Here is a 15,524-nt window from a genome sequence, read left to right as displayed (position 1 = left end):
TGGGGTGATGCTCTTGAGCTCTACTATCACAAAACGGTGTCGACACGGTGTGTATGTTAGATGTATTCGACCTGGGACATCAATTAGTCGTTTAATTTTTTAGGTTGATTTTGAATTCTTTTTGTATCCCATGCCCTTTTTCCGTTTGTAAAGAACTTGAAATTTATGACGAAGGTGTTGTATGTCTTTTAAAGTGTGCAAAATTTATCTTTTTGTCGCAGTTCGATATCTCGAAACCTCTAAAAATTAAAATTGGGTCATGACACATGGGTTGGAGAGGGGAACGAAGCATTCCTTATAAGGAGGGCCTGAATACCTGGTGAGGTAATGGGCCAACGAGGACAGGACAATGTCTTTTAGCGGTTGCCTTTGGCTAGTACAGAAAAATAAATAACTTTACGTCGCATGAGAGTTTCGAACTCTCGCGGGAAAATCCCATGTACTTAGCAGGCACACGCCTTAACCACTCGGCCAAAGCGACTTTTTTATTTTAGGAACAAATCTCGAAGAGGCACTATGGACAACAAAGGTAGATGTTTAATGAGGAATCAGTTAGAACTTCGAGACCTACACAATTGTTAGAGCACAGTAAAGGGTAAGCCCGAACTTCTTATAGACCAAAGGAAAGTCGAGGAAACCCAGTAGAAGAATGAAGCGACGACAGCCTACAAGTAGGTTGGTTACTAAGTAGATTTTTATACTTACACCTTTCTCCTTTCCTTGTTCAGTTACTGGTCAAGGTGGGGTGATGCTCTGGAGCTCTACTATCACAAAACGGTGTCGACACGGTGTGTATGTTAGATGTATTCGACCTGGGACATCAATTAGTCGTTTAATTTTTTAGGTTGATTTTGAATTCTTTTTGTATCCCATGCCCTTTTTCCGTTTGTAAAGAACTTGAAATTTATGACGAAGGTGTTGTATGTCTTTTAAAGTGTGCAAAATTTATCTTTTTGTCGCAGTTCGATATCTCGAAACCACTAAAAATTAAAATTGGGTCATGACACATCCAACATGGGTTGGAGAGGAGAACGAAGCATTTCTTATAATAAGGGCCTGAATACCTGGTGAGGTAACGGGCCAACGAGGGCAATGTCTTTTAGCGTTGGCCTTTGGCTAGTACAAAAAAAAATATGAACCTTACGTCACCTGAGAGATTCCAACTCTTGCGGGGTAACCCCATGTACCTAGCAGGCACACGCCTTAACCACTCGGCCAAAGCGACTTTTTTAATTTAGGAACAAAAATCGAAGAGGCACTACGAACAACAATGGTAGATGTTTAATGAGGAATCAGTTAGAACTTCGAGACCTACACAATTGTTAGAGCACAGTAAAGGGTAAGCCCGAACTTCTTATAGACCAAAGGAAAGTCGTGGAAACCCAGTAGAAGAATGAAGCTACGGCAGCCTACAAGTAGGTTGGTTACTAAGTAGATTTTTATACTTACACCTTTCTCCTTTCCTTGTTCAGTTACTGGTCAAGGTGGGGTGATGCTCTGGAGCTCTACTATCACAAAACGGTGTCGACACGGTGTGTATGTTAGATGTATTCGACCTGGGACATCAATTAGTCGTTTAATTTTTTAGGTTGATTTTGAATTCTTTTTGTATCCCATGCCCTTTTTCCGTTTGTAAAGAACTTGAAATTTATGACGAAGGTGTTGTATGTCTTTTAAAGTGTGCAAAATTTATCTTTTTGTCGCAATTCGATATCTCGAAACCTCTAAAATTAAAATTGGGTCATGACACATCCAACATGGGTTGGAGACGGGAACGAAGCATTTCTTATAATAAGGGCCTGAATACCTGGTGAGGTAATGGGCCAACGAGGACAATGTCTTTTAGCGGGTGCCTTTGGCTAGTACAGAAAAATAAATGAACTTTACGTCGCATGAGAGTTTCGAACTCTCACGGGAAAATCCCATGTACTTAGCAGGCACACGCCTTAACCACTCGGCCAAAGCGACTTTTTTATTTTAGGAACAAATCTCGAAGAGGCACTACGGACAACAAAGGTAGATGTTTAATGAGGAATCAGTTAGAACTTCGAGACCTACACAATTGTTAGAGCATAGTAAAGGGTAAGCCCGAACTTCTTATAGACCAAAGGAAAGTCGAGGAAACCCAGTAGAAGAATGAAGCGACGACAGCCTACAAGTAGGTTGGTTACTAAGTAGATTTTTATACTTACACCTTTCTCCTTTCCTTGTTCAGTTACTGGTCAAGGTGGGGTGATGCTCTTGAGCTCTACTATCACAAAACGGTGTCGACACGGTGTGTATGTTAGATGTATTCGACCTGGGACATCAATTAGTCGTTTAATTTTTTAGGTTGATTTTGAATTCTTTTTGTATCCCATGCCCTTTTTCCGTTTGTAAAGAACTTGAAATTTATGACGAAGGTGTTGTATGTCTTTTAAAGTGTGCAAAATTTATCTTTTTGTCGCAGTTCGATATCTCGAAACCTCTAAAAATTAAAATTGGGTCATGACACATCCGACATGGGTTGGAGAGGAGAACGAAGCATTTCTTATAATAAGGGCCTGAATACCTGGTGAGGTAACGGGCCAACGAGGGCAATGTCTTTTAGCGGTGGCCTTTGGCTAGTACAAAAAAAAAATATGAACCTTACGTCACCTGAGAGATTCCAACTCTTGCGGGGTAACCCCATGTACTTAGCAGGCACACGCCTTAACCACTCGGCCAAAGCGACTTTTTTAATTTAGGAACAAAAATCGAAGAGGCACTACGAACAACAAAGGTAGATGTTTAATGAGGAATCAGTTAGAACTTCGAGACCTACACAATTGTTAGAGCACAGTAAAGGGTAAGCCCGAACTTCTTATAGACCAAAGGAAAGTCGTGGAAACCCAGTAGAAGAATGAAGCTACGGCAGCCTACAAGTAGGTTGGTTACTAAGTAGATTTTTATACTTACACCTTTCTCCTTTCCTTGTTCAGTTACTGGTCAAGGTGGGGTGATGCTCTGGAGCTCTACTATCACAAAACGGTGTCGACACGGTGTGTATGTTAGATGTATTCGACCTGGGACATCAATTAGTCGTTTAATTTTTTAGGTTGATTTTGAATTCTTTTTGTATCCCATGCCCTTTTTCCGTTTGTAAAGAACTTGAAATTTATGACGAAGGTGTTGTATGTCTTTTAAAGTGTGCAAAATTTATCTTTTTGTCGCAATTCGATATCTCGAAACCTCTAAAATTAAAATTGGGTCATGACACTTCCAACATGGGTTGGAGACGGGAACGAAGCATTCCTTATAATAAGGGCCTGAATACCTGGTGAGGTAATGGGCCAACGAGGACAATGTCTTTTAGCGGTTGCCTTTGGCTAGTACAGAAAAATAAATGATCTTCACGTCGCATGAGAGTTTCGAACTCTCGCGGGGAAATCCCATGTACTTAGCAGGCACACGCCTTAACCACTCAAACAAAGCAAACTTTTTTATTTTAGGAACAAATCTTGAAGAGGCACTACGGACAACAAAGGTAGATGTTTAATGAGGAATCAGTTAGAACTTCGAGACCTACACAATTGTTAGAGCACAGTAAAGGGTAAGCCCGAACTTCTTATAGACCAAAGGAAAGTCGTGGAAACCCAGTAGAAGAATGAAGCGACGGTAGCCTACAAGTAGGTTGGTTACTAAGTAGATTTTTACACTTACACCATTCTCCTTTCATTGTTCAGTTACTGGTCAAGGTGGGGTGATGCTCTTGAGCTCTACTATCACAAAACGGTGTCGACAAGGTGTGTATGTTAGATGTATTCGACCTGGGACATCAATTAGTCGTTTAATTTTTTAGGTTGATTTTGAATTCTTTTTGTATCCCATGCCCTTTTTCCGTTTGTAAAGAACTTGAAATTTATGACGAAGATGTTGTATGTCTTTTAAAGTGTGCAAAATTTATCTTTTTGTCGCAGTTCGATATCTCGAAACCGATAAAAATTAAAATTGGGTCATGACACATCCAACATGGGTTGGAGAGGAGAACGAAGCATTTCTTATAATAAGGGCCTGAATACCTGGTGAGGTAACGGGCCAACGAGGGCAATGTCTTTTAGCGGTGGCCTTTGGCTAGTACAAAAAAAAATATGAACCTTACGTCGCCTGAGAGATTCCAACTCTTGTGGGGTAACCCCATGTACTTAGCAGGCACACGCCTTAACCACTCGGCCAAAGCGACTTTTTTAATTTAGGAACAAAAATCGAAGAGGCACTACGAACAACAAAGGTAGATGTTTAATGAGGAATCAGTTAGAACTTCGAGACCTACACAATTGTTAGAGCACAGTAAAGGGTAAGCCCGAACTTCTTATAGACCAAAGGAAAGTCGTGGAAACCCAGTAGAAGAATGAAGCTACGGCAGCCTACAAGTAGGTTGGTTACTAAGTAGATTTTTATACTTACACCTTTCTCCTTTCCTTGTTCAGTTACTGGTCAAGGTGGGGTGATGCTCTGGAGCTCTACTATCACAAAACGGTGTCGACACGGTGTGTATGTTAGATGTATTCGACCTGGGACATCAATTAGTCGTTTAATTTTTTAGGTTGATTTTGAATTCTTTTTGTATCCCATGCCCTTTTTCCTGTGTAAAGAACTTGAAATTTATGACGAAGGTGTGGTATGTCTTTTTAAGTGTGCAAAATTTATCTTTTTGTCGCAGTTCGATATCTCGAAACCTCTAAAAATTAAAACACATCCAACATGGGTTGGAGAGGGGAACGAAGCATTTCTTATAATAAGGGCCTGAATACCTGGTGAGGTAACGGGCCAACGAGGACAATGTCTTTTAGCGGTGGCCTTTGGCTAGTACAAAAAAAATTATGAACCATACGTCGCCTAAGAGATTCGAACTCTAGCTGGGAAACCCGATGTACTTAGCAGGCACACGCCTTAACCACTCGGCCAAAGTAACTTTTTTATTTTAGGAACAAATCTCGAAGAGGCACTACGGACAACAAAGGTAGATTTTTAATGAGGAATCAGTTAGAACTTCGAGACCTACACAATTGTTAGAGCGCAGTAAAGGGTAAGCCCGAACTTCTTATAGACAAAAGGAAAGTTGTGGAAACCCAGTAGAAGAATGAAGCGACGGCAGCCTACAAGTAGGTTGGTTACTATTCTACCATTAGACCACTGGTGCTTCTAACTTTAGGCATATCCATAACGTACTCGTATTTTGGTCATGCAGTTCTTCTGAAGCCCTTAACTTTTCGTTCACCTCTCAGTTTAAAAATAAAAAATAAAAAAGAAAAGCACGATAGTGCCTCGTGTCATCTATAAATTTAATAACTGTTATTGTGGCAAACCGAAGTTTTCAAATTATGCACTAACATCTTAGCTAATCTTTTGGATGCACCAGCCGGGAATAGAACTCGGGTCTGTACCGTGGCAGGGTACTATTCTATCACTAGACCACTGGTGCTTCTAAATTTAGTCATATCCATAACTTACTCTTATTTTGGTCATGCAGTTCTTCCGAAGCCCTTAACTTTTCGTTCACCTCTCGATTTAAAAAAAACACAGAAAATCTCGATAGTGCACTCGTGTCATCTATAAATTTAACTGATATTGTGGCAACCCCTAGTTTTCAAATTATGCACTAATATCATCATAGGTAATCTTCCTTCGGGATGCACCAGCCGAGAATCGAACTCGGGTCTATATCGTAGCAGGGTACTATTCTACCACTAGACCATTGGTGCTTCTAAATTTAGTCATATCCATAACTTACTCGTATTTTGGTTATGCAGTTCTTTCGAAGCCCTTAACTTTTCGTTCAAATTATGCACTAATATCATAAGAGCTAATCTTCGGGATGCACCAGCCGAGAATCGAACTCTAGTCTGTAACGTGGCAGTGTACTATTCTTCCATTAGACAACTGGTGCTTTTAAATTTAGTATTATCCATAACTTACTCGTATTTTGGTCATGCAGTTCTTCCGAAGCCCTTAACTTTTCGTTCACCTCTCGATTTAAAACAAAAAACAGAAAATCTCGATAGTGCTACTCGTGTCATCTATAAATTTAACTGATATTGTGGCAAACCCTAGTTTTCAAACTATGCACTAATATCATGAGAGCTAATCTTTGGGGATTCACTAGTCGAGAATTGGACTCGGGTCTGTACCGTGGCAGGGTACTATTCTACCACTAGACCACTTGTGCTTCTAAATTTAGTCATATCCATAACTTACTCGTATTTTGGTCATGCAGTTCTTTCGAAGCCCTTAACTTTTCGTTCACCTCTCTTTTTAAAAAAAAAAACACAGAAAATCTCGATAGTGCTACTCGTGTCTTCTATAAATTTAACTGATATTGTGGCAGACCCTAGTTTTCAAATTATGCACTAATATCATCAGAACTAATCTTCGGGGATGCACTAGTCGAGAATTGGACTCGGGTCTGTACCGTGGTAGGGTACTATTCTACCATTAGACCACTGGTGCTTCTAACTTTAGGCATATCCATAACGTACTCGTATTTTGGTCATGCAGATCTTCCGAAGCCCTTAACTTTTCGTTCACCTCTCAGTTTAAAAATAAAAAATAAAAAAGAAAAGAACAATAGTGCCTCGTGTCATCTATAAATTTAATAACTAATATTGTGGCAAACCAAAGTTTTCAAATTATGCACTAATATCATCATAGCTAATCTTCGAGATGCACCAGCCGAGAATTGAACTAGGGTCTATACCGTGGCGGGGTACTATTTTACCACTAGACCACTGCTGCTTCTAAAGTTAGTCATATCCATAACTTACTCGTATTTTGGTCATGCAGTTCTTCCGAAGCCCTTAACTTTTCGTTCACCTCTCGATTTAAAAAAAAAAAATAGAAAATCTCGATAGTGCTACTCGTGTCATCTATAAATTTAACTGATTTTGTGGCAAACCCTAGTTTACAAATTATGCACTAATATCATCATTGCTAATCTTCGGGGATGCACTAGTCGAGAATTGGACTCGGGTCTGTACCGTGGTAGGGTACGATTCTACCATTAGACCACTGGTGCTTCTAACTTTAGGCATATCCATAACGTACTCGTATTTTGATCATGCAGTTCTTCCGAAGCCCTTAACTTTTCGTTCACCTCTCAGTTTAAAAATAAAAAAGAAAAAAGAAAAGCACGATATTACTACTCGTGTCATTTATAAATTTTATAACTGATTTTGTGGCAAACCGAAGTTTTCAAATTATGCACTAATATCATCATAGCTAATCTTCAGGATGCACCAGCCGAGAATCGAACTCGGGTCTGTACTGTGGGAGGGTACTATTCTACCACTAGACCACTGGTGCTTCTAAATTTGGTCATATCCATAACTTACTCGTATTTTGGTCATGCAGTTCGTCCGAAGCCCTTAACTTTTCGTTCACCTCTCGATTTAAAAAAATAAAAACAAAAAATCTCGATAGTGCTACTCGTGTCATGTATAAATTCAACTAATATTGTGGCAAACACTAGTTTTCAAATTATGCACTAATATCATCATAGCTAATGTTCGGGTTGCAACAGCAGAGAATCGAACTCGGGTCTGTACCGTGGTAGGGTACTATTCTACCACTAGACCAATTGTGCTTCTAAATTTAGTCATATCCATAACTTACTCGTATTTTGGTCATGCAGTTCTTCCGAAGCCCTTAACTTTTCGTTCACCTCTCGATTTAAAACAAAAAACATAAAATCTCGATAGTGTTACTCGTGTCATCTATAAATTTAACTGATATTGTGGCAAACCCTAGTTTTAAAATTATGCGCACTAATATCATCATAGCTAATCTTGGGGATGCACCTGCCGAGAATCGAACTCGGGGTCTATACAGTGGTAGGGTACTATTCTACCACTAAACCACTGGTGCTTCTAAATTTAGTCATATCCATAACTTACTCGTATTTTGGTCATGCAGTTCTTTCGAAGCCCTTAACTTTTCGTTCACCTCTCGATTTAAAACAAAAAACAAAAAATCTCGATAGTGCTACTCGTGTCTTCTATAAATTTAACTGATATTGTGGCAAAACCCTAGTTTTCAAATTATGCACTAATATCATGAGAGCTAATCTTCGGGGATGCACTAGTGGAGAATTGGACTCGGGTCTGTACCGTGGTAGGGTACTATTCTACCATTAGATCACTGGTGCTTCTAACTTTAGGCATATCCATAACGTACTCGTATTTTGGTCATGCAGTTCTTCCGAAGCCCTTAACTTTTCGTTCACCTCTCAGTTTAAAAGTAAAAAAAACAGAAAATCTCGATAGTGCTACTCGTGTCATCTATAAAATTAACTAATATTGTGGCAATCCCTAGTTTTCAAATTATGCGTCCTAATATCATCATAGCTAATCTTCCTTCGGTATGCACCAGCCGAGAATCAAACTCAGGTCTGTACCGTGGCAGGGTACTATTCTACCACTAGACCACTGGTGCTTCTAAATTCATTCATATCCATAACTTACTCGTATTTTGGTCATGCAGTTCTTTCGAAGCTCTTAACTTTTCGTTCACCTCTCGATTTAAAAAAAAAAAACACAGAAAATCTCGTTAGTGCTACTCGTGTCATCTATTATAAAATTTAACTGATATTGTGGCAAACCCTAGTTTTCAAATTATGCGCACTAATCATCATAGCTAATCTTCGGGATGCACCTAAGCCTTGAATCGAACTTGGGTCTGTATCGTGGCAAGGTACTATTCTTCCCCTAGACCACTAGTGCTTCTAAATTTAGTCATATCCATAACTTACTCGTAATTTGGTCATGCAGTTCTTCCAAAGCCCTTAACTTTTCGTTCACCTCTCAGTTTAAAAATAAAAAAAACAGAAAATCTCGATAGTGCTACTCGTGTCATCTATAAATTTAACTGATATTGTGGCAAACCCTAGTTTTCAAATTATGCACTAATATAATCATAGCTAATCTTCCTTCAGGATGCACCAGCCGATAATCGAACTCGGGTTTGTACCGTGGCAGGGTACTATTACTATTCCTAGACAACTAGTGCTTCTAAATTTAGTCATATCCATAACTTACTCGTATTTTGGTCATGCGGTTCTTCCGAAGCCCTTAACTTTTCGTTCACCTCTCGATTTAAAAAAATAAAAACAGAAAATCTCGATAGTGCTACACACGTGTCATCTAATAAATTTAACTGATATTGTGGCATTATCGCACTAATATCATCATAGCTAATCTTCGTAATGCACCAGCAGAGAATCGAACTCGGGTCTGTACCGTGGCAGGGTACTATTTTACCACTAGACCACTAGTGCTTCTAACTTTAGGCATATCCATAACGTACTCGTATTTCGGTCATGCAGTTCTTCCGAAGCCCTTAACTTTTCGTTCACCTCTCGATTTAAAACCAAAAACAGAAAATCTCGATAGTGCTACTCGTGTCTTCCATAAATTTAACTGATATTGTGGCAAACCCTAGTTTTCAAATTGTGCACTAATATCATCAGAGCTAATCTTCGGGGATGCACTAGTCGAGAATTGGACTCGGGTCTGTACCGTGGTAGGGTACTGTTCTACCATTAGACCACTGGTGCTTCTAACTTTAGGCATATCCATAACGTACTCGTATTTTGGTCATGCAGTTCTTCCGAAGCCCTTAACTTTTCGTTCACCTCCCAGTTTAAAAATAAAAAATAAAAAAGAAAAGCACGATAGTGCCTCGTGGCATCTATAAATTTAATGCACTAATATCATCTTGGATAATCTTCGGGATGCACCAGCCGAGAATCGAACTCGGGTCTGTACCGTGGCAGGGTACTATTCTTCCACTAGACCACGGGTGCTTCTAAATTTAGTCATATCCATAACTTACTCGTATTTTGGTCATGCAGTTCTTCCGAAGCCCTCTTCGTTCACCTCTCGATTTAAAAAAATGAAAATAGAAAATCTCAATAGTGCTACACGTGTCATCTATAAATTTAACTCATATTGTGGCAAACCCTAAGTTTCAAATTATGCGCACCAATATCATCATAGCTAATCTTCGGGATGCACCAGCCGAGAATCGAACTCGGGTCTGTACCGTGGCAGGGTACAATTCTACCACTAGACCACTGCTGCTTCTAAAGTTAGTCATATCCATAACTTACTCGTATTTTGGTCATGCAGTTCTTCCGAAGCCCTTAACTTTTCGTTCACCTCTCGATTTAAAAAAAAAAAAAAAAAAATCTTGATAGTGCTACTCGTGTCTTCTATAAATTTAACTGATATTGTGGCAAACCCTAGTTTTCAAATTATGCACTAATATCATCAGAGCTAATCTTCGGGGATGCACTAGTCGAGAATTGGACTCGGGTCTGTACCGTGGTAGGGTACTATTCTACCATTAGACCACTGGTGCTTCTAACTTTAGGCATATCCATAACGTACTCGTATTTTGGTCATCCAGTTCTTCCGAAGCCCTTAACATTTCGTTCACCTCTCAGTTTAAAAAAAAAAAAAAAAAAAAAGCACGATAGTGCCTTGTGTCATCTATAAATTTAATAACTGATATAGTGGCAAACCGAAGTTTTCAAATTATGCACTAGTATCATCATAGCTAAACTTCAGGATGCACCAGCCGAGAATCGAACTCGGGTCTGTACCGTGGCAGGGTACTATTCTACCGCTAGACCACTGGTGCTTCTAAATTTAATCATATCCATAACTTACTCATATTTTGGCTATGCAGTTCTTCCGAAGCCTTGAACGCTCGATATAAAAAAATAAAAACAGAAAATCTCGATAGTGCTACTCCTGTCATCTATAAATTTAACTGATATTGTGGCAAACCCTAGTTTTCAAATTATGCACTAATATCATAATAGCTAATCTTCCTTCAGGTTCCACCAGCCGATAATCGAACTCGGGTCTGTACCGTGGCAGGGTACTATTACTATTCCTAGACCACTAGTGCTTCTAAATTTAGTCATATCCATAACTTACTCGTATTTTGGTCATGCGGTTCTTCCGAAGCCCTTAACTTTTCGTTCACCTCTGGATTTAAAAAAATAAAAACAGAAAATCTCGATAGTGCTACTCGTGTCTTCTATAAATTTAACTGATATTGTGGCAAACCGAAGTTTTCAAATTATGCACTAATATCATCATAGCTAATCTTCGGGATGCACCAGCCGAGAAGCAAACTCGGGTCTGTACCGTGGCAGGGTACTATTCTACCACTAGACCACTGGTGCTTCTAAATTTAGTCATATCCATAACAATACTCGTATTTGGTCAAGCAGTTCTTCCGAAGCCCTTAACTTTTCGTTCACCTCTCGATTTAAAAAAATGAAAACAGAAAATCTCGATCGTGCTACTCGTGTCATCTATAAATTTAACTGATATTGTGGCAAACACTAGTTTTCAAATTATGCGCACTAATATCATCATAGATTATCTTTGGGATGCACCAGCCGAGAATCAAACTCGGGTCTGTACCGTGGCAAGGTACAATTTTACCACTAGACCACTGGTGCTTCTAAATTTTTTCATATTCATAACTTACTCGTATTTTGGTCAGGCAGTTCTTCCGAAGCCCTTAACTTTTCGTTCACCTCTCAGTTTAAATATAAAAAATAAAAAAGAAAAGCACGATAGTACTACTCGTGTCATCTATAAATTTAATAACTGATAATGTGGCAAACCGAAGTTTTCAAATTATGCACTACTAATATCATCATAGCTAATCTTCCGGATGCACCAGCCGAGAATTGAAATCGGGTCTGTACCGTGGTAGGGTACTATTCTACCACTAGACCACTAGTGCTTCTAAATTTAGTCATATCCATAACTTACTCGTATTTTGGTGATGTAGTTCTTCCGAAGCCCTTAACTTTTCGTTCACCTCTCAGTTTAAAAATAAAAAAAAAATAGAAAATCTCGATAGTGCTACTCGTGTCATCTATAAATTTAACTGATATTGTGGCAAACCCTAGTTTTCAAATTATGCACTAATATCATCATAGCTAATCTTCCTTCGGGATGCACCAGCCGAGAATCGAACATGGGTCGTACCGTGGCAGGGTACTATTCTACCACTAGACCACTGTTGCTTCTAAATTTAGTCATATCCATAACGTATTCGTATTTTGGTCATGCAGTTCTTCTAAAGCCCTTAACTTTTCGTTCACAACACAGTTTAAAAAAAAAAACAGAAAATCTCGATAGTGCTACTCGTGTCATCTATAAATTTAACTTATATTGTGGCAAACCCTAGTTTTCAAATTATGCACTAATATCATAAGAGCTAATCTTCGGGGATGCACTAGTCAAAATTGAACTTGTGTACCGAGGTAGGGTACTATTCTACCACTAGACCACTAGTGCTTCTAAATTTTGTCATATCCATAACTTACTCGTATTTTGGTCATGCAGTTCTTCCGGAGCCCTTAACTTTTCGTTCACCTCTCGATTTAAAAAAATGAAAATAGAAAATCTCAATAGTGCTACACGTGTCATCTATAAATTTAACTGATATTGTGGCAACCCCTAAGTTTCAAATTATGCGCACCAATATCATCATAGCTAATCTTCGGGATGCACCAGCCGAGAATCGAACTCGGGTCTGTACTGTGGCAGGGTACTATTCTACCACTAGACCACTGGTGCTTCTAAATTTAGTCATATCCATAACTTACTCCTATTTTGGTCATGCAGTTCTTCCGAAGCCCTTAACTTTTCGTTCACCTCTCGATTTAAAAAAATGAAAACAGAAAATCTCGATAGTGCTACACGTGTCATGTTTAAATTTAACTGATATTGTGGCAAACCCAAGTTTTCAAATTATGCAATAATATCATCATTGCTAATCTTCGGGATGCACCTAAGCCTTAAATCGAACTTGGGTCTGTATCGTGGCAGGGTACTATTCAACCACTTGACCACTGGTGCTTCTAAATTTAGTCATATCCATAACGTACTCGTATTTTGGTCATGCAGTTCTTCCGAAGCCCTTAACTTTTCGTTTCACCTCTTAGTTTAAAAAAAAAAAAGAAAAGCTCGATAGTGCTACTCGTGTCTTCTATAAATTTAACTGATATTGTGGCAAACCCCCTAGTTTTCATATTATGCACTAATATCATCATAGCTAATCTTCGGGATGACCAGCCGCGAATCAAACTCGGGTTAGTACCGTGGCCGAGTACTATTCTACCACTAGACCACTGGTGCTTCTAACTTTAGTCATATCCATAACGTACTCGTATTTTGGTCATGCAGTTCTTCAAAGCCCTTAACTTTTCGTTCACCTATCAATTAAAACAAAAAAAAAAACAGAAAAGCTCGATAGTGATACTCCGTGTCATCTATAAATTTAACTGATATTATCGCAAACCCAACTTTTCAAATTATGCACTATTATCATCATAGCTAATCTTCGGGATGCACCAACCGAGAATCAAACTCGGGTCTGTACGTTAGCAGGGTACTATTCTACCACTAGAAAACCGGTGCTTCTAAATTTAGTCATATCCTTAACGTACTCGTATTTTGGTCATGCAGTTCTTCCGAAGCCCTTAACTTTTCGTTCACCTCTCGATTTAAAAAAAAAATGGAAAATCTCGATAGAGCTACTCGTGTCATCTATAAATTTAACTAATATTGTGGCAAACCCAAGTTTTCAAATTAGGAACTTATATCATCATAGCCAATCTTAGGGATGCACCAGCCGAGAATTGAACTCGGGTATGTACCGTGGTAGGGTACTATTCTACTATTAAACCGCTGGTGCTTCTAACTTTAGGCATATCCATAACGTACTCGTATTTTGGTCATGCAGTTCTTCCGAAGCCCTTAACTTTTCATTCACCTCTCACTTTAAAAATAAAAAATAAAAAAGAATATCTCGATAGAGCTACTTGTGTCATCTATAAATTTAACTGATATTGTAGCAAACCCAAGTTTTCAAATTATGCACTAATATCATCATAGCCAATCTTCGGGATGCACCAGCCGAGAATTGAACTCGGGTGTATACAGTGGTAAGGTACTATTCTACCATTAGACCACGGTGCTTCTAACTTTAGGCATATCCATAACGTACTCTATTTTTGTCATGCAGTTCTTCCGAAGCCCTTAACTTTTCGTTCATCTCTAGTATAAAAAAAAAAAAAAAAAAAAAAAAGAGAAAATCTCGATAGAGCTACTCGTGTCATCTATAAATTCAATTAATATTGTTGCAAACCAAAGTTTTCAAATTATGCACTAATATCATCATAGCTAATCTTTGGGATGCACCAGTCAAGAATTGAACTCAAGTCTGTACCATGGCCAGGTACTATTCTACCACTAAACCACTGGTGCTTCTAACTTAAGATATCCATAACGTACTCGTAATTTTTTCATGCAGTTATTCCGAAGCCATTAACTTTTCGTTCACCTCTCAGTTTAAAAAAAAAAAAACAGAAAAGCTCGATATAGTTCTACTCGTGTTCTTTATAAATTTAACTAATATTGTGGAAAACCCTAGTTTTCAAATTATGCACTAATATCATCATAGCTAATCTTCGGGGATGCACTAGTCGAGAATCGAACTCGGGTCTGTACCGTGGCAGGGTACTATTCTACCACTAGACCACTGGTGCTTCTAAATTTAGTCATATCCATAACGTACTCGTATTTTGGTCATGTAGTTCTTCCGAAGCCCTTAACTTTTCGTTCAACTCTCGATTTAAAAAAATGAAAACAGAAAATCTCGATAGTGCTACACGTGTCATCTATAAATTTAACTGATATTGTGGCAAACCCTAAGTTTCAAATTATGCGCACTAATATCATCATAGCTAATCTTCGGGATGCACCCAGCCGAGAATCGAACTCGGGTCTGTACCGTGGCAGGGTACTATTCTACCACTAGACCACTAGTGCTTCTAACTTTAGGCATATCCATAACGTACTCGTATTTCGGTCATGCAGTTCTTCCGAAGCCCTTAACTTTTCGTTCACCTCTCCGTTTAATAAAAAAAAAATAATAATAAAAAAAGCAGATAGTGGTACTCATGTCATCTATAAATTTAACTGATATTGTGGTAAATCCAAGTTTTCAATTTATGCACTAATATCATCATAGCTAATCTTCGGGATGCACCAGCCGAGAATCAAACTCGGGTCAGTATCGTGGGAGGTACTATTCTACCACTAGACCACTGGTGCTTCTAAATTTAGTCATATCCATAACATACTCTTGTTTTGGTCATGTCGTTCTTCCGAAGCCCTTAACTCTCGGGTCAGTACCGTGGCAGGTACTATTCTACCACTAGACCACTGGTGCTTCTAAATTTAGTCATATCCATAACGTACTCGTATTTTGGTCATGCAGCTCTTCCGAAGCCCTTAACTTTTCGTTTCACCTCTCGATTTAAAAATACAAAAAGAAAAGCACGATGGTGTTACTCGTGTCATCTATAAATTTAACAAATATTGTGACAAACCCCAAGTTTTCAAATTATGCACTAATATCATCATAACTAATCTTTGGGGATACACTAGCCGAGAATCGAATTTGGGTCTATA

The 15,524-nt window shown here is 38.7% G+C and overlaps 4 non-coding genes across 4 annotated transcripts; all 4 read right to left on the bottom strand.

The window, feature by feature from the left end:
* Positions 1–399: 399 nt before the first annotated feature.
* TRNAS-GCU (transfer RNA serine (anticodon GCU)) lies at positions 400–481 on the bottom strand. Its single transcript has one exon. It is a non-coding gene; the product is annotated as a tRNA-Ser (tRNA).
* A 1,405-nt stretch (positions 482–1,886) lies between these two features.
* TRNAS-GCU (transfer RNA serine (anticodon GCU)) lies at positions 1,887–1,968 on the bottom strand. Its single transcript has one exon. It is a non-coding gene; the product is annotated as a tRNA-Ser (tRNA).
* Positions 1,969–7,249: 5,281 nt separating this feature from the next.
* Positions 7,250–7,320, bottom strand: TRNAG-CCC (transfer RNA glycine (anticodon CCC)). The gene has a single exon. It is a non-coding gene; the product is annotated as a tRNA-Gly (tRNA).
* A 489-nt stretch (positions 7,321–7,809) lies between these two features.
* TRNAG-ACC (transfer RNA glycine (anticodon ACC)) lies at positions 7,810–7,881 on the bottom strand. Its single transcript has one exon. It is a non-coding gene; the product is annotated as a tRNA-Gly (tRNA).
* Between the last annotated feature and the right edge of the window lie 7,643 nt (positions 7,882–15,524).

The sequence above is a fragment of the Cucurbita pepo genome, chromosome 16, assembly GCF_057944985.1.
Source record: "Cucurbita pepo subsp. pepo isolate OVF chromosome 16, ASM5794498v1, whole genome shotgun sequence".
Classification (NCBI taxonomy): Eukaryota; Viridiplantae; Streptophyta; class Magnoliopsida; order Cucurbitales; family Cucurbitaceae; genus Cucurbita; species Cucurbita pepo.
The sequence above is the reverse complement of the archived record's forward strand: the minus strand, read 5'-3'. Positions and strand labels throughout refer to the sequence as shown.